This window comes from Felis catus, chromosome A3 (assembly GCF_018350175.1).
Source record: "Felis catus isolate Fca126 chromosome A3, F.catus_Fca126_mat1.0, whole genome shotgun sequence".
Classification (NCBI taxonomy): Eukaryota; Metazoa; Chordata; class Mammalia; order Carnivora; family Felidae; genus Felis; species Felis catus.
In genome coordinates this window covers 13655001-13676538 of record NC_058370.1, presented here as the reverse complement: position 1 = coordinate 13676538, position 21538 = coordinate 13655001, and the positions used below count along the sequence as shown (strand labels likewise).

At 39.1% G+C, this 21538-nt stretch overlaps 1 protein-coding gene across 11 annotated transcripts in view; it reads left to right on the top strand.

Moving 5' to 3' along the window:
• Positions 1-21538, top strand: part of NCOA3 (nuclear receptor coactivator 3) — a 138384-nt gene that overhangs the window by 56064 nt on the left and 60782 nt on the right. For 9 of the 11 annotated variants that reach the window (XM_023251146.2, XM_023251145.2, XM_023251142.2 and 6 more), the window contains exon 2: positions 14599-14680. The exons of the other annotated variants lie outside the window; for them this stretch is intronic. The gene's annotated coding sequence lies outside the window, so the exon portion shown is untranslated. The remainder of the gene's footprint in view (positions 1-14598; positions 14681-21538) is intronic. 11 annotated transcript variants of the gene reach the window in all.

Genomic DNA, 21538 nt, shown 5'->3' with positions numbered 1-21538 from the left:
TCTGGGTGCATGTTACCTGTTTTTTTCTAGTCTGTTAATTTGTATGTTACATTAAGGAGTTTAATGATGTGTGCAGCTTAACAATTTTTTTGTGGCATCTTGTTTAAATTTAATTTTTATTTTAAAATATTGATAAGAAACTTATTTGTAATCCCAGATCTTGAAAAGGCATTCCTATACTTTAATCGTTTATCAAAATTGTTGACGCTTTCTTTACTTTTCCCCAAATATAAACAGACATAGCTATGCAGACATGTCTCACTCTGAAACAGTCATGTTATATGTTACCTACAAGTTGTCTTTTCCATTTATTTCATGGACATCTTTTTAGGTGGTTATATATGTATACCTACTGCATTCTTTTTTTTTTTTAATTTTAGTGTTTATGAATTTATGCTGCGTTCCTTTCAGTTGCTGTATAATATACCATTTGGAATATCCTTTCTTTAACCATTTGTCCATTAGTTGAGCGAATATATGCTGAGTACCTGTCATGTACTAGTTATTAGAGATAAATATTAACAAATAGAACATACTGGAATCTGGGGCACCTGCATTGGTTAAGTGTCTGACTTCTGCTCAGGTCATGATCTCCCAGTTTGTGAATTTGAGCCCCGCATAAATTAGACTCTTTGCTGATAGCTCAGAGCCTGCTTGGGATATTCATATTCTCTCTCTCTCTCTCCCTCTCTCTCTCTCTCTCCCTCTCTCTCTCTCTCTCCCTCCCTCTCTCTCTCCCTCTCTCTCTCCCTCTCCCTCTCCCTCTCCCTCTCCCTCTCCCTCTCCCTCTCCCTCTCCCTCTCTCCCTCTCTCCCCCTCTCCCCCTCTCCCCCTCTCCCCCCCTCTCCCTTCCTCCCCCTCCCTCCCTCTCCCTCCCTCTCCCTCCCTCCCTCTCTCTCCCTCTCTCTCCCTCTCTCTCCCTCTCTCTTCCTCCCCCCTCTCTCCCCCTCCCTCCCACTCTCCTTCTCTCTCCTTCTCTTTCCCTCCCTCTCCCTCCCTCTCTCTCCCTCTCTCTCCCTCTCTCTCCCTCTCTCTCCCTCTCTTTCCCTCTCTCTCCCCCCTCTCTCTCCCCTCTTCTCTCCCCCTCCCTCCTGTTCTCCTTCTCTCTCCTTCTCTTTCCCTCCCTCTCCCTCCCTCTCTCTCCCTCTCTCTTCCTCTCTTTCCCTCCCTCTCCTTCCCCCTCTCTCCCCCTCTCTCCCCCTCTCCCCCCTGTCTCCCCGTCTCCCCCCCCTCCCCTCTCTCCCCCCTCTCTCCCCCCTCTCTCTCCCCTCTCTCCCCCCTCTCTCTCCCCTCTCTCCCCCCTCTCTCCCCCCTCTCTCCCCCCTCTCTCCCCCCTCTCTCCCCCCTCTCTCCCCCCTCTCTCCCCCCTCTCTCCCCCCTCTCTCCCCCCTTTCCCCCCTCTCTCCCCCCTCTCTCCCCCCTTTCCCCCCTCTCTCCCCCCTCTCTCTCTCTCTCTCCCTCTCTCTCCCCTCTCTCCCCCCTCTCTCTCCCCTCTCTCCCCCCCTCTCTCCCCTCTCTCCCCTCTCTCCCCCCTCTCTCCCCCTCCCTCCCGCTCTCCTTCTCTTTCCGTCTCTTTCCCTCCCTCTCCCTCCCTCTCCCTCCCTCTCTCTCCCTCTCTCTTCCTCTCTCTTCCTCTCTCTCCCCCCTCTTCCCCCTCTCCCCCTCCCTCCTGCTCTCCTTCTCTCTCCTCTTTCCCTCCCTCTCTCTCCCTCTCTTTCCCTCTCTCTCCCTCTTTCTTCCTGTCTTTCCCTCTCTCCCCCTTCTCTCTCCCCCCTCTCTCCCCCTCCCTCCTGCTCTCCTTCTCTCTCCTTCTCTTTCTCCTCCCCCACTTGTGCACACTTTCTCTCAAAGTAAATAAATAAACTTAAAAACCTATTGGAATCTAACCTCAAGGAGCTTACATGAAGTTAGAGTTTATATTTGCCTATTTATGCTCACTATTTTTACTTTCCTCCCTTTTTTGTTCTTTTATAGGATATTATATTGGATATCCTTATACATATCTTTATATCTGTGTACTTCTGGTATATTCCTAGCCATGGAATAAAGGGTACATGCTTAAAATGACTAGTTTCTGCCAACTGATGCTGTTTTCTTTCATTGTTTTTATTTTGCATTTTCCAAGCCCTTAGAATTGTGCATGTTTTCAGTATTTATTGGCCATTTGTACTACTCTGAACTGCCTCTTCTGATTCTTTGACCATTTGTCTTGTTATGTTGCCTTTTCTTACTAATTTATAAGGGATCCTGTGTGTTCTGGGTTTTTATTCTTTGTCCCAGTTAGACACTGCACATGTTTTCTCCCAGTCTGTTATTTACCTTTTATTTTTCATTTCTCTTTAATTTGGAATTTATAGAAAAGTTGTAGCATTTATATAAAGAAGTACTATGTGACCTTCAGTCATATTCTTCAAATGTTACTATTTTACTATATTTGCTTTTCTCCTTTTATCATTTAAAAACGTACATATTTATTCTGAGCAGTTTGAGAGTAAGTTGTAATAGATATGATGCTCCTTTACACCTAAATAGTATATATTTCCTCAAAACAATTTTTTTCACATTAGCACACTGCGGTTAAAAAATCATGGAATTAGGGCACCTGGGTGGCTCAGTCGGTTGAGCGTCCAACTTTGGCTCAGGTCACGGTCTCATGGCTTGTGAGTTTGAGCCCTGCGTCGGGCTCTGGGCTGATGGCTCAGAGCCTGGAGCCTGTTTCGGATTCTGTGTCTCCCTCTCTCTGCCCCTCCCCTGTTCACACTGTCTCTGTCTCTCTCAAAAATAAAACATTTAAAAAAAAAATCATGGAATTAATGTTGATACAGTATCTATTCTATAAGTCTTATTCACATCTCACCAGTTGTCCCTGTAATGTCCTCTAAAGGGAAGGAAAATCCAGGATTTTGCACATTGCATTCAGTTGTCATGTCTCTTCAGTCCTTTTTAGCCTGGGACAGTTTCTTATCTTTCTTTGTGTTTCATGGTATTGATACTTTTGAAGGTGAGAGAGGAGTTACTTTGTGGAAGTTCCCACATTTTGTGCTTGTGTGGTGTTTCCTCATGTTTAGATTCAGGTACTGCACTTTTGGGGGAGGAGAGCCATAGAAGTGATTTCTTTTTTTTTTCAGTCTCTTGTAATCAAGAGCCCCATTATTTGACGATGCTTAACCTTAACCATTTGGTTGAGATGGTGTCTGCTACTTTCTCCACTGTGAGGTTACTTGTGGGAGATACCTGGTAAGTTTCCTGTGGAGTTTAGAGGTTTTGAGTCTGTGATTATGGAAATAGCCTACTATTCCTTAAACTTAATGCCCACTAGTTTTAGCATCCGTTGGTGATTCTTGCCTCTTGAATGAATTATTTTTAAAAAATTAAAAAATTGTTTTAATGTTTATTTTTTGAGAGAGAGACAGAGCACGAGTGGGGTAGGGGCAGAGAGAGAGGGAGACACAGAATCTGAAGCAGGTTCCAGGCTCTGAGCTGTCAGTACAGAACTTGACACGGGGCTTTAACTCACATATTGCAAGATCATGACCTGAGCTGAAGAATTGAGCCAGCCAGGTGCCCCTTGAATGAACTATTAATATGATTTAGCAAATGGTGATTTTCTAGTTCCATCATTATCTTCTATATTAGTTGGCTTTGTTGTAAGGGAGAGCTTTTCCTTTGGGTGTATATTTTCATATTATGAATTCATGAATTTTTAGCTTATTCAAGAGATTATAATCCTTTATTTGCCATTATATCTTGGTGCTCAAATTGTATGAGATTTGTCCAGTTGATGATTAGCTTTGATTACATATACGGAAAAAAAAAAAAAACTACAAAAATATGCTAATTTTTAATGTGTTGATCTCTTTAGGCTTCTGGATTTTATAATGTATTTAGGGGAAACTCTCTTTTGCCTTAACTCTGCCTCCCTACTTTTGATCATCTCAGCCCCATGATTTTCTAACCTTTATGGCTTGCCTCTGATCATTCCATTGCTTCTAAGCACCACACTTGGGGAGTGGCTGGGAATAGAGGGAAAAAGTTGCAGAGAAGAACAAGGAACAGTGTAATGTTTACTGTGCCTAGCCCAAAACACAACCATTAAGGCATGGACACTTTGCTTGTGGAAATTTAACCCTTGGAAATGTATGTTCTTTTTTTTTGTTTTTTAATTTTTTTTTTTAACGTTTATTTATTATTGAGAGACACACACACACACACACACACACACACACACACACACACACACAGAGCATGAGCAGGGGAGGGGCAGAGAGAGGGGGAGACACAGAATCCAGAGCAGGCCCCAGGTTCTGAGCTATCAGCACAGAGCCCAATGTAGGGCTCGAACCCATGAACCATGAGATCATGACCTGAGCTGAAGTGGGACGCTTAACGCGCTGAGCCACCCAGGCACCCCCCCCCCCCCCCCTTTTATATCATACCACCTTACTTATTTTCTTTATGGATGGCACTTAGGTTTTCTGGAAATGTTTGCTTATTTGTTGTTCGTTAATACTCAGTAAAATGTACAAACTTTTTGATTTTTGGCCTTTGTTCATCTTTAGAGTTTATCCCGTCTCAAAGGCACATGTTAATGATGTTTAGACTCAGAGCACCTTCCTTTGCCATGCCCAGGGGACTAGGCTGTATGAATTTAAGGACTTCTATGAGGGCCACATGTAGTGTTTAGCTTTGTATCCACAGAAGCTGGAATAGCAGTAGTGTACAATATGGCATCATTTCAGCAAACATTTGTGAAATGATGGATGATTTACATTTATTGTGACTGGTAAGCACTGGAATGACAACCTGTTGGTTTTTCACTTGAGAGTTACAGTTGAGGCTCATAGTCCAATGTGTTATTTGTTTGCTTATTTATTTTGGGGGAGAGAGAGAGAGAGAGAGAGAGAGAGAGAGAGAGAGAGAGGATCCCAAGCAGGCTCTGCACTGTCAGCACAGAGTCTGATGTGGGGCTTGAACTCACTAACTGTGAGATCATGACAAGAGCCGAAATCAAGTGTTGGTTGCTTAACTGACTGAGCCCCCCAAGCACCCCAGTCCAATATGGTTTTTAAAGAGCATATGGCATAGTTACATTATTACTGAGTAATGATACCATTCTATATGGTGTAGTACTTTGAATTTTTTGTAATGGAAGTTTTCAGTTGTGGGATGGCCAGTCTATCTGGTTTGATGCTGTAGAAAATAACAAAGTTTTTAAACAATCTGTGACTCTTAGCAATCCTCAAACTTGTGTCTGTGAACCACTCTGGCAGAGCAAAAGACACTCAGGCCAACATTTGTTTGTTTTTATTTTATAGCTGATGTTTCCTTTCAGGTTCTATTTTTGACATAGAAGCTGGGTTGGTACAGGAAGACCAGGCAGCTAGCTGCCCTGACCCTGATTGAGTTGGTCTCACTTGCCGAGGAAGGAACACGTTGGGTACTTGGATAAAACCAGGGGAGAGGAATGATGTGGCTGGAGATGTGAAGGAATGAGTGCACCTCCTTCACGCTGATGTACATGGCAAGAAGCTAACTACTGCTTGCTTAACTCTTTGTTTTGAGTTATTTTTGGAATAATTCATGTGGTCGAGAAAAGAATTTGAGGAAAGTTTATCCCCTCCTGAGTGCCTCACAAGGTGTGCTGGTGAGAAGGTGTATGAATGATGAATTTTATTTACCCTTTGTCCATTTTTAGAATTTGTCCCATCTCAAAGGCACGCGATTAAGTCTTGTTGAACCCTTCTGAATGCTTTCCTCTGCTGCAACCAGCAACTAGATTCTCTGAATTCAGGGACTTCTCACATTGTTTTTTTTTTTTTTTTTTTTAAACCTGGTTGCCTTCCTTTTCCTAAAATGATTTAAAAAGCCCTTTACATATATGGAAGGCTCTGTGCCTGTTAATAGTCCTTTTCTGCCAGTCATTGAAGGTAAAAGACTTAAAAAAAAAAATCAAACTGTATAAATTTGTTTGAACTTGAGCATCTAACATCTATTAATTTTTTTGTTGAAGTTATTTCAATCAAGATACAATGATGGGGAGCATAAGGGAGGGACAAAATTATATGTACAAAATGGAAACATCATGCGTTTTAATGTACAATATGTACAATTTATGTACAAAATGGAAACATCATGCGTTTTAACATGCTGATGATTAAAAAAGAGACAGGTATTGTGTGTGTTTTTAAAAAAATTATTTATTTATTTAAAAAAATTCATTTATATATTTTGAGAGAGAGAGAGAGAGAGAGAGAGAGAGAGAGATGGAAAGAAAGGGAGAAAAGGGGGAGGGGCAGAGAGAGAATTCCAAGCAGGCGCCACACTGTCAGCAGCTCCGGGCTGGGCTTGAACTCATGAACTGTGAGGTCATGACCTGAGCCAAAATCAAGAGTCATGAAACCGACTGAGCCACCCAGGCACCCCAGGTGTTGTTTATTATACAACCACTAATACAGAGGTGATTTTGCTGATTACATGTCTCTGTGGAATGTCATGGTAACTCCATTTGGCAGGTAGGGAAAACGCACACAAAAGCAATTTAATTTATCCAACGTTAAATAGAAAGTTAGAAAATTAGAATCCTATAGATTTTCTTACTCTACCTAATATTTTATCCAGTTAGTTGAGATGTATATAGAACCTCAAAGAGGACTGACAAAGTACTTAGTATGGTTTCCTAACAGTACATAGTAACTGCTCAATTAAATCTTGGCATATAATTATTCAGGGAGAGGATTTGTTCTAGTTACTGGTAATGTTTATTTTGATGATACTTGTTTTTTGAGCATAGAAACTGTGATACTTGTATTAATGTTGGTGAGAGGAAAATTAATTGAATTTCAGCACAAAACTTTAGCAGATATTTTGCAGTATAGACTTTTGTTTTGGATTTATACTTTCTTGACTTTAGGCTACCCTGGGTTTTAACAAAAAAAATTTTTTTTAACGTTTTATTTTTATTATTGAGAGAGAGATACAGAGCATGAGCAGGGGAGGGTAGAGAGAGGGGGAGACACAGAATCCAAAGCACGCTCCAGGCTCCGAGCTGTCAGCACAGAGCCCGACACGGGGCTCAAACTCACAAACTGAGATCATGACCTGAGCCAAAGTCGGTCGCCCAACCAAATGAGCCACCCAGGCGCCCCGGCTACCCTTGGTTTTTAGATGGGAGAAATTGAATCTCTGAATCTATCTTCTTCAGGGGCCTGTCTCTTCCTTTGTAGGTTATTTTGCATAGAGGTCTTATTGTATTAATACTAAATTTACTTCAGTATTTGGTAGTAGATGATTTGTATAGTATTAGGAGTGAAATGTTTTAATATATTGTTGCAGTGAGGATATATTTTTATTTTGAATTTTTATTTATGTATTTGTTTTTTGAAGATTTTATTTTTAAGTAATCTCTACACCCAACTTGAGGCTCGAACTTACAATACTGAGAGCAAGAGTTCCATGATCCACTGACAGCACCAGCCAGGCACCCAGAGGATATTTTTGATATAATTTTGACGTGAACATTATATAATGATTAAATTTCTGCTTTTAAATATTAATGACTGGAAATATTTTAATCTTTATATGCCAGGAATTCTGGAATCTTCATGTTGCCCCCTTCTTACACAGCTGCTAGTGTAGATGGAAGTTTATCTCAGTGTTAATAAATGCCATCACCCATTCCCTTCCCCCAATCCTTACTCGGGAGCCTAGTTTGCCTGCAGCTGCAATGGTAGGCATCTTTCAGGAAGTGACCTTGGCTTGTATTAATCAAATTCAGAACACACAGAAAAGCTTCTTGCTAACATGCTGACTTGATGTAAAATTTTATCGCATCCATTTTCTTTCAAAATGAGGCCATCTTGTAAAAAGAAGATATACAGAAGACTCCTCTAATTTAATGTATAAAAGACGCTTCTGCAGGCCATGTTAAAAAAAAAAAAACTACTAGATTTTAAATGTGTAGGTTTTTTTATTGGCAAATATACATAAACGTCATGAAGGCTTAGGAGTTGTTACTAGAAAATTACTTGTTTTAATGCTAAATTAAAAAACTTTATCTGTATCAAGTTTCTTTATTTACTGATTTAACAACTGACATTAAATTGCTGTGGAAACTTTAAAATTTTTTTTTTTCAACGTTTATTTATTTTTGGGACAGAGACAGAGCATGAACGGGGGAGGGGCAGAGAGAGAGGGAGACACAGAATCGGAAGCAGGCTCCAGGCTCTGAGCCATCAGCCCAGAGCCTGACGCGGGGCTCGAACTCACGGACCGCGAGATCGTGACCTGGCCGAAGTCGGACGCTTAACCGACTGTGAGCAAATTGCTGTGGAAACTTTATACACTATGGATTTATTTTGAAGTTCTTTAGCAACAGTTATATATAAAGTAAGGCACTTTTGTATATTAGTTACCTTCGGATGTTCAGAAATGACTAGTTTCTTAATTTTGCTAGCTTGGGTAAGAAAATGAGTATGTTACGTGAAATCATTTTCTTAGGCAGTGGTAGTGGCTACAGGGGCTTCTAAATAGAAGTTTAAAATTTTAAAGCCAGTAAGACTGCTAAAATCTGACCGCCATGTATTAATAAAAAATATTGCTAACTACTGATTCACACATCTGCTTATTTAGGATTTAACTGATCATTCTGATAGAGTAGTTAACATAGCTGTTTCACTTTTATCATGTAATGCTTCAAAGAAATCTCATTCTTAAATGTAGGATAATTAAGGTGTGTATGGGTACAGATCTTCATTTTACCCTTGCTTAATGTTAAATATAGAATGTTGAAAATAGTATTTAATGGATTAGTTTAGTGATGTTTACTGCATTTGTAGATTTACATAAAATGAATGAATGAATGAATGAATGAATGAATGAATGAATGAATTAGGGAGCAGTTGTGTGTATTGCCAGAGAGATCACCCTTGAGTTTATTGTATGAAAGATCACTCCTTGGTACTAAAGTGTTAGGAGAGGTGAAATATGGGAAAAGAAAGCTTTAAACCTTAGGAGCTATACCTGCAATTTTGCTGGATGCAGAGTATGAAAAGGACAGGCGTGTTGCATGTGTATATGAATGACTTGGAGAAGAGGTGGGGAATTTATGTAGATAAAAAATTGGGATGTAGATAAATACTTAAGTGTCTTAATTATCTGAGTTATTTTTAAGGCATTATTGGAAACACAACCAATGTCTTTCATCATATTATAAATTGTTCTTAGAATTGCAGCCTCTTGGAGATAAATCTTTCTCCTTAACCTGCCTAAGTTCACTCTTTGCCTTGATTTGATACTAGCATTAATGATTAGTTTGTTAGATATTACAGGATACAGAAACCGGTTTCGAGGAGAAAGATAATTGCTTGATCATTTCTTCCCTCACATACCTGCTTAAAATACATGGTCTTAAGTAAAATTGTCATCTTGAACTTAAAAAATGTTCTTTGCCTTCTCCCACTCCTTCCCCCCTCGAAAAAGAAGAAGAAAAAAATGAAAAAGAAAAGCCTACCAGAAAAGGAATATATGCAATTCCGGTAGCCAATGAGTTAATGTTCATTTGCAGCCTGAGGGGTCAGCGTACAGTGTCTGTTTTCTGATTGGCTGCTAAGAGGTGAAATTGAAACCACTGTAAACTTTTGACCCTGTAGCAATTCTTGTGGAACGCCTTCCACTGGTGGAGCCCAGAGCTTCGCTCAGCTCTCCACCCAACCCTCCCACCCCCTTTCCTGTATTTATTTTGTGTGATCGTGCAGTACTGCATGCAGTTTTTCCAAGAGAGGGGAGAGGGAGGCAGAACAAGCACCGGCAGGCGACTTGCTTGCATGGCTGTGTTAGTAACCACGTTAGTACTAACTGCAGCTCGGCCAGAGATACCGGGGCTTGTTAATAAACTGGGCTGCCAACTGGATTTTTTAGTTTTCCCCTTCACCTCAAGGTAATTTTAATGCAGAAGGGTTATATTTACTGCCAATGCTTATCTGTGGATAGCACCGTTGTGTAAGCAGAATTTCCTAGATATGTTGAGTTAAAAGTACCTTTCATTTTTAGCAACCTGTATGTACACTCCATTAAAATTTCCTATGTCTCCTGTACTTTTTACGCAAACGGCTAACATTTTACAATTTTTTTTCTTCTTTGCCTTTGTCTTCTATTATAAAGAAAAGGCATTTTGGTTATGATAACTGTGGAAAATAATTATAGAAGTTATCTGTACATTTGAATTTCATTAATTCTCTGCTGAAGTAAATGGTTTTGGGTTTGTCTTGTTTTGCATTAAAATAGTGCTTTACAGTTACCATAGCAGTCCTCTGAAAAAGGCAAGGTAGTTCATTCTCATATTCTCATTGGAGGGGCCTCTCGGTGGCTCAGTCATTTGTGGCCGACTCTTGACCTCGGCTCAGGTCATGATCTCACGGTTTGTGAGTTTGAGCCCCATATCGGGCTCTGTGCCGACAGCTCAGAGCCTGGAGCCTGCTTCAGATTCTGTGCCTCCCTCTCTTCCCCTCCTCTCCCCTGCTTGTCCCCCCGTCCCCCCCCCCCCCCCCCCGCCAATTAAACATACCACTAGTGGCATTCTACACCTGCTTCTCCTTTTCTGATTAGTTGCAGGTACCATATTTTGCTTATGCTTCTGCAGGCCAGTGTAACGCCTGGCCTCTCTTAGGTACACAGGAAACATTCGGTTGATTTAAATGTCTCACAGAAGGTCACCTCAAGAAGCTGGACTTCCAAAACATAGGTTTTCTGAAAGCAAGGCTTCTGTTTTCACTGCATCATTTAAATTTTCATATTGACTCCATATAGAACTAAACATTTATTGCAACTTACTAAATGACGATGTAGAATAAATTATTATAAATCAGCTTAGTCCTTTCTAGTTTATAGCATGAGATTAGTAATACATGTTAACCCTGCCTTACTTTACTAGATGTGTAATTAGAAATAATCCCCCCTCTCCGTGTCAAAAAGACTTTGGTATTTAAAAAAGTTTGTCATCAATATATTACTAGTGTGCACTTGGGTAGCAAATACATTTTACTTATTATTTACTAGAACACATAATAATGGATAAGTAATGGTAAGGAAAAAAATTTTTTAAACTGAGTTAAGTTTATACAGCTGCAAAAAAAGTGGCACTTTTATAAATAATTTTAAATTTCCATTTGATTTTTAACTTACATTTGGTTTTTTCTTTATAGCTACAAATTTGTTGCAATTGACTGCTGCAAGTAAAATCTGTTGTTACAGTTTTGAGAAATGATATATTATTTTTTTGGGACTATTATAAATAATCTCAACTTCAAGAGAATGTTTTATTTATACCAATATCATGTAAACTTTAACCTGAAATTGATGGGTAAATTTATTCCGTAGTGCTTTGGAGAGGAGTGGGCAACAGCTGACTCGACCAAAGATGGTGATTCCCCATCTCTAGGATTTTTAGGGAAATGAGAGAATCCCTCAGAGCACTACCCACAGTAGCATGGCAGGAACAATGAGTTTAATATGATGAATAGCAGAGTCCTTGCCCCCTTCCATTTTCAACAGCAAAAGAGTCATGTTCATGGTATTCAGTGGCCTCTTTTTGTACTACTGATGTTTCCAAGCATCAGCATTATATAGTTTGGGTTTTCTTCTGTCAACACCCCTCCCCCAGTTTGATTCTTTGTTCTGGCCTGGAGGCACGTCTTCTCAGACAAGCTATTAACAAAGCTCAGTTTAATTTTTTTTCTTCCCCATTAGATTTCAAGTGATGCAGGTTTTGATAATGTGGATCCCATCAATCACATTTTTCGTTAATTCTAGTAGAAAAATTAACCTGCATCTCCCCATAGTTAGTATTTTGGGGACACGTCATTTAGTTTTTGTCGGTGTGATTTGACTTGTGTTTGTGATAGACTGAAGTCCAAATTATGAAAAAATTATGCTTATTTTTGTTGAAGGTAAAAAATACAGTCCCAAGAAATCTGCTGGGACTGTTGCCTTTGCAGAACCTTGGTTGTAGACAGGTTAACTGCAGCGTTCCCAGGTTCTATACTTTATAGGATCTAGTGTATAGCACTTTTTATTTACTTACTTTTTAAAGTTTTATTTATTTACTTTTTTAGTAGTCTTTATACTCTACGTGGGGCTTGAACTCAGAGCCACGAGATGGAGTCACATGCGCTTCTGACTGAGCCAGCCCGGCACCCCTGTTGTATAGTACTTTTTAGCCTATCTACCCCTGCAGGGTCCTGGTGGGCAAGCCAGTCATTTGTCTGTGAGTTTCTGGGGACCACTCCAGCCCAACTGCACACTTCTTGGGAGGGGAAATTTTGTGGATAGTGTTTCTTTGGATCCCGGGGGTTATGGGTTAGAGTAGCGTGGGTCCGCACTCCTTTGGGTGTCCCCACCAGCAGTGGAACACTTGTGTTCATGTAGGCTCTCTTGCCAACTGTCGTACTAGGGAGCAGTACTCGTTTCCTGGGCCAGTCATTATGGCACCACGTACGTTCTGACTCAAATTCCTTTTCCTCCCCACTCATCCTGCTCTGTAGATGCTAACCCTACCCCACGGCCTTCCTCCTTCCCCTGTAAAAAGGAGCAAAAACAAAAGAACCATTGCTGAAATGAAACTTGATTTAAAACCAGGCCAGAAAACCTTGGGCTTTCTTAATAGAAGCTCTGCCTTCCTTTCACCCTTCACCTTCTTCTAATTAAATTAGATATCATAAAAATTCAGGTACTAAAACATTGAATTCATTTAGACACTAAAACTAATGATTGTATTTTCTCCCATTTTTTTATTTGAATGTGCTTGGACTTTTTTGTCTTCTCTTTTTGAGAGAGAGAGGAGAGCAGGGAAAGGGAGGGGGACGCTTAACCAACCGAACCACCCAGGTGCCCCTGTGTTTTGATAGTCTTAAATCAGATGTCAGATAGTCTTTTGTTGGCTAATAATAGTTTTTATTTATTGAGCATTTATGCATCAGGTACTGATAAGTAACTTAAGCATTTCACTTAATCTTCACAAGTGCCTTACTAGGTGTGATCCCCGTTTTATAATGAGAAATCTAAGGCTCAAAGAAGTCTTCAGGTTGAGGGGTGCCTGGGTAGCTCCATCAGTTAAGTGTCTAATTCTTGGTTTTGGCTTGGGTCATGATCACGCGGTTTCGTGGGTCTGAGCCCCCACATTGGGCTCTGTGCTAGCAGCGTGGAACCTGCTTGGGACTCTCTCTCTGTCCCTCTCTGGCTGCCCCTCCCCTACTCCTGCTATCTCTGTCTCTTTCAAAAATAAATAAACTTAAAAATTTTTTTTAAAAATCTTTAAAAAAAAGCCTTCAAGTTGAATATCTAGGTCGTAAGTGAAAGCTGGGCATTAAGTCTAGATCTGGTGTACTCCAAACCTTCCACTCTTCAGACCATTATGCTAACAAGTAGTATATTATCGTGGATTGAAGATGTTTTCCAAGAACCAGCTCTCTTTTGACACCTCCGTTATAAGCCAGAGACTATACTGTAATGAGAAATAGGTATGTTAGTAGATATGATAGTTCTTTTTTAGACTTTAATTGCGTGGTATTGATACGCTTACCTGTATTTTCCTCCTTTTCTTTTGTGAACATGTGATGTGCTTCCTTCTCACTCCTCAATTTTCTCACCTTTAAATTGGGTTTCAGAAGTGCAACAGACCCTTCGCATGATGCAGATAGGTTATGGTTGATTGTCCCTCTCTTGTCCACGTGGATTGGCCAAGGCTGTGATATGGAACTTGTATATACATAATTTTTTCTTTACCCCTTTCCAACAGACCTGCAAATTCCAGCATGAATGCAATGAACTTTGGGGCATAATTAGGGCTATTGTCTTGATATATACACCTCTAGAGTTAGTGGTAATCAGATTGTTGCTGTATTGTTACATTTGGAAGTTTGTAAAGTGAAGGTGAATGTTTTTTTTATTGGCTTACTTTTTTGTTGCATCATAGCCTGCTCTGTATTTCCTCAAGTATAGAGAAGCTGTTTATATGTTCACGTATTCTATTGCAGATTATTTTGAAGAACTCCTCATTTTCCTTTCCCATTTAAAAATATGTCTTGTTGGTGGCCCAAATGCAGTCTTTACTAGAAGAGGGGGAAAAACATCCATGGTTTTTCTCTCCTTTTTTTTCTTCATTGCTTGCTTGCTTGCTTGCTTTATTCATCCATCCACCCACCTATCTGGTAGGTATTTCTGTCTGGACTCGGGTATTTAAGCATTCGCTTCTGCCAAGATATCAGTATTGTTTTTAATTGTTAATTGTTGAGTATTTCTTTTGGACAGGAGTTGGTTTCCTCATCTCCTGTTTTGCATTATTCATGTTTACAAACTGTGGCACGGTATATTGTATATGCTACACCGGACTTTGTAAGCAGAAGTAGTATTGTGTGGCAAAATAAGGCATCACCTCAGATTCCTAGGAGGACTTGAACTTGATAGCATGTTTTGTTTTTGTTTATTTCATGTATGTCCAGAGAAGGGAATGATGGGAAAGGTTAATTTGTGTGTGACTAATAATACTACTTACATTAAGAAAGGGCAATAAACTTCAACATCCCCTCCCCTTTTTTTTGTTCTCAGGATCAAAATACTTGCTGAACAGTGGAGTCAGAGACCAATAAAAATAAGCTCCTACTTGAACGTCATTTGACTGGTTAGCCAGGTAATTCAGTTTTACTTTGACTCAATCCTTTGTAATTTTGTCTTTATCCTCCGAGGATACCCATTTCCTTTCATTTATTATTTAATCTTAAACTCGTGTTACAGTTTTTATCTTTAACGATAGTATGAGTTGACTGAATGGTCTTAAAATGAGCGAGTATATGTGTATATTCATATATATATGTGTATAAATACAAACGTAACTTTTTTAGGGAGGCAGGGAACTATGTGTTATGGTTCAACATGCCCACTTTCCCTTCTGTGTGTATATTTTAATGGTGTGTGTTCAAAATCTGAATAAATTCCACTTATTTTTAATATTTCACCTTGTGAGGACTAGTTTCCCCAGTTTGCATGTGCTGACATATAATAACTCTTTTCCTAACTCCTGTTGCACTAGAATAGGAGAAATGAGAATAGAAAAAGTTGTCTGATAGCCAAGAAAGCAGTTATGCTTTGCTTAGCTCGTTAAATTTCTTTTTGTTAGTAATACCATCATTCTTATGGTTAGCTCCGCTTGAAATCTGAGTCATCTTTGGCTCCTCCCTGCCCCCAACCTGATACATTTAGTGATTTAGTAAACGGGCGATGTCCGGTCTTCTATTTTCATGTCTTCCGTATTTGTACCACTTTCTGCTAGTATCTTAACTTCCCAGGCCAAGACCCCATAATTTCATGCTTGTATGTGTTCACATGTCTCTTTATTCCCTCTTACCTACTGTTTCTAGCACTTGAAATTTTGCTTACACAATTTCCTTAATTAATTAAGTCTCTGCTATGCTCTAAGCTTTGTGCTGCCATTCCCTGGCTTACGGAAAGAAAAGTACAGACTCCCTTCGCTGACATTTGAAACAGTTCTTTATCTGGGAATCTATCTAAGCCTCCATCCAGTCTCTGCTCTTGCTATTTCCCCACAAAATCCTTTCATCGATTATGATATATATACTTTATATTCTGAATATAGTAGATAACTATCTCCGTAGTATTTATGTTAAAAAAAAAACCCTTTTATTTGGAAGTTATTTTAGTAACTTCTGTAAGTTGGAAATTGAGTATAAAAGGACATCTAAATATCCTCTGGCCACATTTGCTCACTTGTTTATTATTTGCATCTGTATGTGCTGTCACTCCTTCCCACTCTCTCTACTCATGTAGAGTTCTTTTCTGAATTATTTGAGGGGAAGTTACATATATTGAGCTTCTTTCTGCTAACACTTTGGTATTTCCTAAGAATAGGGTCATTCTCTTATATAACTATTGTACACTTACCAACTTTGTAAATGGACGCTGACACAAATGTATGGTCTGTCTTCCAGTCTGATCAGTTGACCTTAATAAAGTCTGTTAACAGCATTTCCCTTGCTTCCTGTACAGAATCCAATCTGGGGTCAGGTGCTGTACTTAGTTATTATTTCTCTTTAGCCTCCTTTTTCCTGGAATCTTTCCATAGCCTTTCATGACATTGACATTTTTGAAGAACACAACCCTTCCCCCTTTTAATAGAATAGTCTTCATTTTATGTTTGTCTGCAGTTGCCTTGTGATTAGATTGAGGCTATGCATTCTTGGCTGGAATACCGTATAGGTGATGTGATATCCTGAGAAAGATGCACAACTTTTGGAGGCACATGGTGTCTTTTGCCCCTTATTCTGATGTTAATATTGATTACTTGGCCAAGATGTTGCCAGATTTCTCCACTGTATAGTTTATTTTCCTTCTTTTGCAAGCAATAAGCATTTTATGGGGAGACAGTGCAAGTATGTTTCTCATCACAGTTTGCCCTAGATTTAGCATTCATTGATGATTCTTATCTGATCGAATTTTTCACTGTGATGGTTCCAAAATGGTTATTTTCTGATTCCAGTATTCCCTTCCTACCACCAGTCAGCCCTTGACATTAATGTGTAATCACAAGCCCTGTATATCAGTTTGGACTCAATGGATTCCTAGGTTTTGAATTGGTGAATTCATTACCTAATTATTTTGGTTCTCCAGTTGTCCTAGGTTTGGAAAGTGGAACTGTTTTAATCGATCTCTGTGTCCTTGTGGGGAATAGTATTAGAGAGCTAGTAAAATACGCATGTTTATACACACATACCTGTATACATAAACATATTTGCACATAAACACGTTCATTGTAACATGCATATACATGGGTTAGAAATCGTGACTTTATATCAGTGTGTCCAGCTTCACTACCTATCTGCAGGGCTCTTTCTTTGCACTTATCTTTTCACATTTTTATGTCCCTTTTTTATGCCATGAGAACCTTGGCTCCCAACATTGTCAGTGCATTTACTCATTCGCTCTGTCCTACATACTACATCTAAAATACTTTCAGAATTACTTTGCCCATTTCACCACAATAAACAAACTTACTTCATGTGAGCGGGCAATTTATACGTAGTTCTTCACTTGCTCATAACCATCTTGCCCAAGACTGAGAATAAATAAATAAATACTGTATTCTTAAATTGCTTGAATCAGCCCTCCTTTCTCTCTCCCCTCCCCTCCCCTCCCCTCCCCTCCCCTCCCTACTTTTACTTCCTGCTCTTTCTTTCTGCATAAGGTAGTTACGGTATTCGTTCGAAATAAAATCAGGTTCATTTATTTGTTTGAGTTTCAGGGTTTTGTTAATGCTCATTCTCATTCTGATTGTCTATTTTTTTTATTTTTCCTTTACTTTTACTTATGCTTTTTAATATTTCACCTTGTAAGGACTAGTTATGATATACTAGCAGAAGTATATTTATACTTCTGTCTGTCTGTCTGTCTGTCTGTCTGTCTGTCTCTCTAATTAGGCCTCACACACAGTGCGGAGCCCAATGTGGACTTAACTCACAACCCTGAGATCAAGACCTGAGCTGAGATCAAGAGTCCGATGCTTAGTTGATGGAGCCACCCAGGCACTCCTGATGGGATTTATTTTTTGAATTTATTGAAAACGAACATGGTTTCAAAAGTTAAAATTATACAGAAGATACACTTCCCTTCTGTATTTTTTCCATCCCATTTCCCTCATTTCTCATAGGTAACCAACCTCACTTTTGAGTTCAGCCTTCCCTGCATTTCTTTTGGTAATCACCAGCAGATACATGTTATTTTCTTTTTACTTTTTGTTTACACAAAAATTGTAGCATGTTGCATATACTGTTTTGTGCTTTGCTGTATTTTTTTTTTTTTTAATTTAAACAGGAGAAAATAAAATTTAATAGGCATACATACTGGGAATCCACACAGATGTAGAATTCTGTGTATTTTGCTGTTTTCATTTATTAATATCTCCTGGAAATAGGCCATATCACATCAAAGGGATCTTTCCCATTCATTTGTAAAAATCGTGGTAAAATTTAGGGATGCCTGGCTGGCTCAGTTGGTGGAGTGTGCAACTCTTTTTTTTTTTTTTGAAGTTCATTTATTTTGAGCAAGAGAGCATATACGCACATGCAGGGGAGGGGCAGAGAGAGAGAGGGTGAGAGAGCATGCCAAGCAGACTCCCCACTGTCAGAGCCCTTGACAGATTGATATGGGGCTCAATTTCACACCGTGAGATCGTGACCTGAGCTGAAATCAAAAGTTGGCTGCTTAACCGAGTCACCCAGGTGCCCCAGTGCACCTCTTGATCTTAGCGTTGTGAGTTCAAGCCCCATGTTAGGCCTAGAGCTTAATTAAAAAAGTGGTAAAATGTATATAAAACTTAAAATAGCCATTTAATGCATTAAATACATTCACATTCTTTTGTGACCATCACGCCATTCACTTCCAGAACATTTTTCATCTTTCTAGAATGAAACTCTATACTCTTTAGAGTGATAATTCCTTCTCCCCTCCCCCAGCCCCTGTCTCATCTATTTTTTACATAGTTTTCATTACATGCATATTGCATAGTTTATTTAGCAGCATCCTATGTATAGGTATTTAGGTTGTTTCCAGTATTTTGTGATGAAAATAATGCTATAGTGGGTAACTTTGTGAATATACGTTTTTGTGTTTTGGGAATGTACCTTCATGATTGATGAGTTCTTAGAGGTGAGACTACTGGGTTAAAGGGTAAATGTGTATGTTGTTTTTGTTAGATATCATTAAATCACAGTCCATAAGGATGACGCCATTTTAAATTCCAACCAGCAGGGTGGGAGAGCCTGTTGTGTTTCTCCATAGTCACACTGTAAAAGTCCTTTCACTTCACAGAGTATATTTTTTAGATGCATCCACATCAATGCATGTATCAGTAGTTTTTTTTAAATTTCTGAGTAGTATTCTATTGTGGGAATATACCACAACTTTTAGTTTCTGGTTTTTGGCTATTATGATGAATAAAGTTGCTATGAACATTCAAGTACAGGTCTCTGCATACATTCCCCCCCTCCCCCTTGAGTAGATAGAATTGCATGGTCTTAATGTCAAGTGTATGCTTATCCTATCTATTTGTTTTTGTTTAAGTTTTTTTGAGAGGACAAGTATAAGCAGGGGAGGAGGGGCAGAGGGAGAGAGAATCTCAGGCAGACTCCATGCCCAGCCCTGAATCAAATGAGGGGCTCGACTCCATCACCCTGAAATCATGACCTGAGCTGAAATCAAGAGTCAGATGCTCAACCCTCTGAGCCACCCAGGCACCCCTCAATTTTTCATTTCAATTCTAATTAGTCAGAAGACATAGCTTTTATTTATTTGGTTTTTTTTGTTCCAATTTTTAATTTAAATTCTAGTTAAGTGTATGCTTACCTTTATAAGAAATTGTGAAACTCTTCTGAAGTGACTATACCCCTTTTATTGCACTTGCAAGGTAAAAGTTAAGTTTGTATCGTTCCTATTGGGTATTTTCATTTATTAAATTTCAACCATTTTAATGGGATTGGTAGTGTTATTGCATTGTGGCTTTAATTTGCATTTCCATGATGTGTAATGATAGAATAGTTTCTCATTAACCACATTTATCTCTTTTATAAGGTGTCTATTTGAATGTTTTGCCCATTTTTTAAAATTGGGCAGTTTGTTTTCTTATTGTAGAAGTTTAAAAAGAATATATATTCTGGCTACAAATTTTTACCAGATACCTTTTAAGGGTAATTTCATCTGTTTTTTGTCCTTCCTTTTTATTTTCTTAATTTTTTGGAAGTATAGGCATTTTGAATTTTCAAGTACAATTTATCAGATTTTTCTTTTGTGATTAGTGCTTTTTGATGTATTAAGAGATCTTTGCCTACCCATAGGTTATGAAGATCTTCTCTTCTGTTTTCTTGTAGAAGTTTTTATACTTTTAGCTTTTATATATAGGTCTGTGATTCATTTTGATTTAATTTTTGTGTATGGTGTGAAGAAAGGATTGAAGGTCGATTTTTAAAATGTGGATATTCTGTTCCAGAGCTGTTTATTGGAAAGATTAACCTTTTTCCATTGTATTGTCTTGGTAACTTAATCAACTGCCTGTATACATGAGGATCTTGTTCTGGTCTTTTTTCCCTTCCACTGATCAATCCTTATGCCCACATACATTGTCTTGATTACTATAGCTTTTATAGTAAGGTCTGAAAGTAAGTAATGGGAAATTTTCAACTTCTTTTTTGGTGGTGATTGCTTTGGCTAATCCACGGCTTTTGCATTTTGATACTAATTTCAGAATCAGTTTGTGAATCCCTACAATTTTTCAATCACTCTGAGAAACCGCCCTGCAGAATTTGGCTTGCTGGGACATCCTGAATTCTGGTCATTGTCTTGTCAATTCAAGATTGCTGGGCTCTTTTTGGGTCCCTCTTTCTGTGCTGTGATGTGGAAATTGCTTTCTGGCAGAAAAGACTGGGTACTAGCAGTTGCCCCTTTCTCCTCAAATGTTTCCCTAATCTCCGGGACAGCAGTTTTTCACTGCCTGTTCTCTGATATCTGAATATAGTTTGTTCTTATAATTTGTCTTGTTCACGGTAGGATGAGAGTTTGTTACTCTCTCGAATTAAAGCAGAAGTCCCATAGCTGATTCTTGAGTTCATTAAAAAAAGGCTCTTCTCATGCTTTGGCTGAGTTACAGTGTTTTTTATTTTTTATTTAAAAAAAAAAATTTTTTTTTTTCAACGTTTATTTATTTTTGGGACAGAGAGAGACAGAGCATGAACAGGGGAGGGGCAGAGAGAGAGGGAGACACAGAATCGGAAACAGGCTCCAGGCTCTGAGCCATCAGCCCAGAGCCCGACGCGGGGCTCGAACTCATGGACCGTGAGATCGTGACCTGGCTGAAGTCCGACGCTTAACCGACTGCGCCACCCAGGTGCCCCTATTTTGTATTTTTTAACATAGGTGCAAAAATATGTATTTGTTAAAAGTGTCTTTGAGCCTTTTTTTTTTTTTTTAAAGTAAGCTCTGTGCCCAATGTGGGGCTTGAACTCATGACCCTGAGAGCAAGAGTTGCATGTTCTACCAACTGAACCAGCCGGGTGCCCCTGTGCATATTTTATGGAGCAACTTTTGAGGCTACAGGATTAATTTCTGTCTGAAAGTTTTCCTGAGGAATATAGGATTGATGTTTCAAAGTCTCTTTTATTTGTTCTTGTATCTTGAGACTAGGAAACCAATCCAAACAAACTCTCGGTACCAGATTTCACGTATAAACTTGAGCGAAATCATCTCTTTTCCAGGTTCCCTAAAGTTACTAAGTCTTGGGCCTCTCTGAATGTAACCTTCCTTCCATCTTGGTTCCTAAAAACTAAGAGTAGGTACCAGGCTCATATGCATTGACTTATGTGAAGCGCAGTCTTTGTTTGTTAATGGTGGGCTTTTCATGCCTGATTAAATGAGAATGGTTCTCTCAGTTATGACCATTCAAGATAATGGTCTCAGTTGTCCAATTAATTACCCTGGTAAATCGATT